Source organism: Dermacentor variabilis, chromosome 11 (assembly GCF_050947875.1).
Source record: "Dermacentor variabilis isolate Ectoservices chromosome 11, ASM5094787v1, whole genome shotgun sequence".
Lineage (NCBI taxonomy): Eukaryota > Metazoa > Arthropoda > Arachnida > Ixodida > Ixodidae > Dermacentor > Dermacentor variabilis.
In genome coordinates this window covers 67,261,400-67,267,415 of record NC_134578.1, presented here as the reverse complement: position 1 = coordinate 67,267,415, position 6,016 = coordinate 67,261,400, and positions in this window count along the sequence as shown.

The following is a 6,016-nucleotide window of genomic DNA, read 5'->3' as shown; positions in this document are numbered from 1 at the left end:
CGTCTCCCACGACGGAACCGGGAGGTTGAGTTTCCTGGCGGCGTCATGGACCTGCTGGACAGCCCAGAGTTGGGTAGCGAGTTCTTCACTCCGGATTGCTTTTTCAAACTTGCGTTTGTCCGGTTCGGAGTTTATGTGAGCTTGCGAGCACGGCCAGAGTAAATGATATACGTTAAAGGATGTATTGCAATTGGTGCTATAAGACTTGTCGTAGAGCTCAGGCATGTAATGGTGTAATCTGTTTTGCGTGGGGTATGTGTCTGTTTGTAGCATTCTGAGTGTAACCGCTTGAGCTCGAGTGAGCGTGCGGTGTGGCGTGCTATACTGTTTGCGTTGTAGGTAGTAGTGTTTAGTGATTTCATTGTATGTAGTGGGCGCGTCCTTATTCTCCTAGTGGTTGGGTGAAGCCGCGCGGTCTGTAAGCGCGCGCGCAGCCTCGTGTGCCGCCTCGTTAAGGTTGGGGACGTCGCCGATCTTTGGTCCTAAGTGTGCCGGGAACCAGTATGTGAAGTGGTTCTTAATCTCTTTCTTTGAAACAATTCTGAGAGCCTGTGCGAGAGAGAGCCTGTGAGAGGCTTTTGGAAAGCTCTGATAGCGGCTATGGAGTCGCTGTAGATATGGGAAAGATTGTCGTCGGTGAGCGCAACAGCGATCGCAACCTGTTCGGCCTGTTCAGGCTTCCTTGCATTTAGCGTGGCTGCATATTTTGTGGATCCGCAGCCGTCCACAACCGCCACTGCGAAAGCTTTGTTTCCCGTGTATGCCGCCGCGTCCACAAAACCTGAGCGTTCACGGTTCGCCAAGGCTTGGTTAAGAAGGAATTGTCCGCTCGCGTGTCGTCTGAAGGCAGCACCAATTACGTGTGCGGCGCACGCTACGCAGACAATGTGTTTTCGCGCTCGCGCTTTGGAATACGGCTCGAGGAAATTTTACAGCAGCTGTGAACCGTGCCACTGAACAATGATGCAATTCGTAATGCCAGACCGTTATGTTATTTTTTCTCAAAATATGCTTCATCCTCGATGATTGCAACTTTTCTTCATATCGTTTTTATTAGAGATGCTTCACCGCTCCCTCAATTTTAAACCACTTGAACGAGTAAATGTAGCGAATGCATCTAAGCGTAATAGGATTCCGCATGCGACACTATTCCTAAGTTTTTAATCTTTGAAATGAATATTCTGAATCTTCCTAGATAATAATGTTATTGTAGATATCATGCTATCTCATTGTTGTCTTTACCAATTGCCTACCAGCAAAAATGACGCTTTCTAGAATATTTAAGTGTTACGTAATAAATATATTTCCAACGTACGCTTTTGGAAACAGCATTTCATTACGTACGACATGCTATGCTTCAATGTGTGCTGAAATATAATTTGAAGTGGTAAATAATTTTTTTCCAAAACCTGCAAAACAACAATTTTCTCGCGGTAAGAAAATAGTTACGCAAACTACAATGCAAACTACGAATTATACAAATCCCTACTTACGGATCACTTTCTTTTTACCGCGTTGGCTGATTTTGTTTGGGTTATTTTGGCAGCATATTTTGTAGCTGCAAAATGTGTCGCTTAAAGAACCAGCCACTTCACGCAAGCTCACTTTAAAACCTGTATATCCTCATGTGTGCTAGCAAAATTCGAAATATACTTTGAAAACTGGCGGCATTGTTTTCTACATGCTACATGAGGGAGGCACGATAAGCTAGGACACCAGCTGCTCCTGGCAAATGCGAATGCCTTTCGGTAAGCTCCACCTCATCACGGAAAGAAATGTAGCCTGAACGCGCACAAAAACAAGCAACACTCGTTCCAGTGATTGCAGGCCACGTAACTCAAAGAACCATCGTAAAATTATAACAACCCAAGCAATTTTGTCGTTCCCGAACAGGTTGCGCCATATTGCCTTCAACATTTAAAACTCCAACGCAACAGAATTATAGTTCTTAAGGCAATTTATACTATTATGGCTGATTAGAAGTATAGTCATACTGAGACCATGTTCGTCGAAATTTCTCAGAAATGTCTTGCACATTTTGTTATTGCCGGCGGTACGCGTAGCAATAATGCGAAACATGCTTTACTGTGGCATTTTTTTAACGATGCACTTGCCTCGCCTGGTCCCCAGTATTTTCAATGAAGCCACATGTGTCCGGTGTCGCACGTCAAACCGGGTTGTGTAGCATAAAGCCTCAAAATTCAATCTGCCAAATAGGCCAGAGATGCATGCATTATTCTCTCCTGCCGACGCCAACAAGCGCTTTGAGCCAATTGACGAGCCTTTAGCTTTCCGTAGGAACAAATTGCTTTGTGAGGAAAAAGTGCGCGTCCAAGCTTCAGTTTCTACGACGACACATACGAGTGAACAAACTACATGAATAATTTTCTGCCATATACTTGTTCTTCGGGTGTGTGACCTCCCTCACCTAGAAGTAACCTATAAAAGTGACAGCAGGCGAGTTTTGCCAAGCGATTCTTTGAAGAAATATTTGCAGCAGAAATCAAAGGTGAACATACGGTGTTTAATAACAACACACCTACCGAGTATATATCTAAATTGGTATATCACCACCTATGAAACATCCCCACCACCATACCATATAGAGACGCCGCACATTTCTCGAATTATCGACGGCATCAACGTCAACGAAATCCTTTCCGACTGTGCTATTTTGGTCACTTTGGATGTTTCTGCCCTTTACACTAACATTTACATGAGCGAAGGAATTGAAGCCGTATCAAAATCCCTCGCAGTCAATCCCCAAGCGCACGCTCCTGAAGTTTACCTGTCACTCTTTAAGTTATTACTCACGCTCAACTATTCCGAATTCTATTCTTTTAGTGGACACTACCTGTGAACTTTCGGTATCAGCATGAGAACACCATTCGCTCCCACGCATGCGCACATTTTCATGGGACAGCTTGAAACAGACCTTTTAAAATCCTACACTTTAATACCCCACAGCTATCTGCATTACATTGGCGACATATTTATAATATGGAAACAGGGCACAAACGCGTTAGCCGCTTTAATTAGACATATAAATTGCTTTCACCCGAGTTTGAAATTTACTGCTCACTACCCTCCAATTCACATCAACATCCTCGACCCGATTGTCCACATAGAAAACGGAAAACCGCGAACGACGCTTTTCAGGAAGCCTACGGATACCCAGCAATGTTTGGATTACAACAGTCATCACCCGCGACACTCCAAGCAAGCATTTCTTGTAGGACAAGCGAAACTAATAATAAGAATCTGCAGCGAATACCACGATAATGTCCACCCACTAATGACCCTAAAGCAACGCCAGCAGAAAAAAACTGTCCACAAGTTGCTCTCAAGAGAGCTTATGACATCGCGTCTAGATTGGAGTGGCAGTCGGAATAAGCCAAGACACAGCCTACACGAGAATCTGAAAGGCCGCCAGCTTTTACAACAAAATATTCTAATGCCCTCCCAAATACAAGGAACATCCTACAAAAATACCACCCATTATAATCAAGTAAGTAACGAGCGTCTGAGGAAATAGTTCCAAAATGTACCAAGGGTAACCTGTCGCCCCAACAGAAATATTAAAGACATATTAGTGCAAGCAAATGTCGGCCAACATCATTTCCCCGTAATAAAAGCATGTTGTCGGCGCAGGTGCAAAACCAGCAGGCACCTTCAAAGTCGGATTAAAATTAAAAGCACTGCAAACACTTATTTACAGGAAGTGAAAACTGGCTTTACTAGTACAAGTTCGGATGTGATTTATATGAATGAATGTTCCTTTCGTAAGAAACAATATTTCGATGAAACAGGATAATCACTGAACGTCAGGTTAAACGCACATCGCGTGGACACAGCTAAATAGTTTCCCAAAGCCATCGCTGGCAATTTAATTCAACCAGGTCATAACTTTTACGAACTGAAACTGTAAATCTCACTGTCGAATTTCCGTTCTGAACAAAACAGAAAATACAGAGAATCCTAACTTATGCATAAATTCAGGACATTGTAACCTATGGGCATAAATTTTTCAAAGGGAGCCTTAGAATATATTCGCTATGATTAATTTCATGCTATAGGCAGTACCTATTTATTTGCATTCGATTGCGTTGTGTTTTTTGTGCTCCGTTTCTGTCGTTTTTCTTTATTTATATACTTATTCCACTACAGTAATTTTTTGTTAACTAGAACTGTTTTCTGGCGTTCCCTTTAACATATCTTTCAAAAAGGCAACAGTCCGCTGACCTCAAGCGCACGATATAACAGAGGGGTGCTGTGCACAAGACCGTCGACACACCGGCTGACACACGGCCATGTCACCGGCCCTGTGCCAAGCGCCCCTCTATTGTCAATTCTACACCCTCACCTATAACACGCCTTCGGTCGAGTCATCAGCCTGGCTGCTCATGCTCACAGGCTAGCTAATTCTAACCAGGAGTGATTGGTAGACAGATACCGGGCAGCCCTAAGCAACGCACTAGACGGCTCCAGGCAAGTGTGTTAAAGACTTTACCATGACAAGCCAACAAACAAGGACGCCAACGCCCGTGTGCTTAGATTTAGGTGTACGTTAAAGAACCCCAGGTGGCCGAAATTTTCGGAGTCTTCCACTACGGCGTGCCTCATAATCAGAAAATGGTTTTGGCACGTAAAACCCCATAATTTAAAAAATGGACGCCAAGGACTACATAGCGGAAGTTACTTGTGCTGACTAATTAAATTAAAAGTGATAAATAAATGATAATGAAAGTGAATGAAAAAAACTATTTACCGCAGGTGGGGAACAAACACATATGATCGCCTTACGCGTGCGATGCTCTAACCAACTGAGCTACCCCGGCGCCATTTCCCCATTCACATTCTTTGGTATTTATGTCTTCGCTACGTGAATTAACTTTGGGAGTGAAGCTGGTAGGCCAAGTTCTCCGGTTGTCGTTCAAGCATCCATAAACCCAACTTAACATGCGTCAAAAATTACCATGTAGCCCCCAGAATGTGCCAGCTTCGTGCTCTGGAGCATAACAAATTGCGATTTGTGAGCGTTTGCTCATTGCAATTCTATGACAGGCTTCAATAGCGTTCTCTGCAAAAATTTTGGGATATATGCTGCTATTGCCGGCAGTTTCCTGCTGAGTTTTATATTTTAATGAAGGTTCAACCACCAGGTTGCCTATACCTACTGTTAGATTCCCATCTGCAATAGCAACAACGTTTGATTTTTCTATTATTTTTAATATTATAAGACTTCATATCATTTAAAAATTACACATGGCATAGTTTAAGCTCATCTGCGGAACAAAAGGGTTAATGTACAGTAAAATCACTTTGTGGACAAAACACTCTTTTAATCACGTTTGGGTATCTCCATCATTGTACCTAATATCCATGTTTGCAATCAATATGCTCGGCAGACATCATGAATTGAGCCATCATTTTGGCTCTGTAGCGTCCTAACGTATGAGCTATTTTCATTTATTACTGCATGTATATAGTATACTGCAGACAGTCGCGATGGAAACAATCACCAGGTGGACATTCTTATTGTTACGATGCTATCTTGTGTAACGGTCAAATTTCCTAAGCTGGACTTCTGCACAGTTTAGTGATACTTAGTCTGCGCAAGCAGTATTTATATAATTTTTGTATTATTCCACTATTCACAATTCACAGCATTTATCTTTTTACCAGTTATTCAACTGATTAAACTTACAGGCTTCATGCATGAATCATGAATCATGAATGAATCAGAGATGCTATTACGTAGACGCCTGTGCAAATGGCCACGGTCATGTGACACTCTGTAGTTCAGGCTACCATTTATATTGTCTTCTCACCAAAAAGGTTTATAAAAAGGTTCCACGATCAAGTAAACTACTGACTCATGAACAACGTTATTGGCTATCACAATGTATTATCACAATGCAATGCCCTTGCTTACTTGGAGCGCATCGACGTACAATGTGTCTTACGTATTCACAGGAAGAAATAGCAAAGAATACTGGAGTTGCTTGCAGGTATA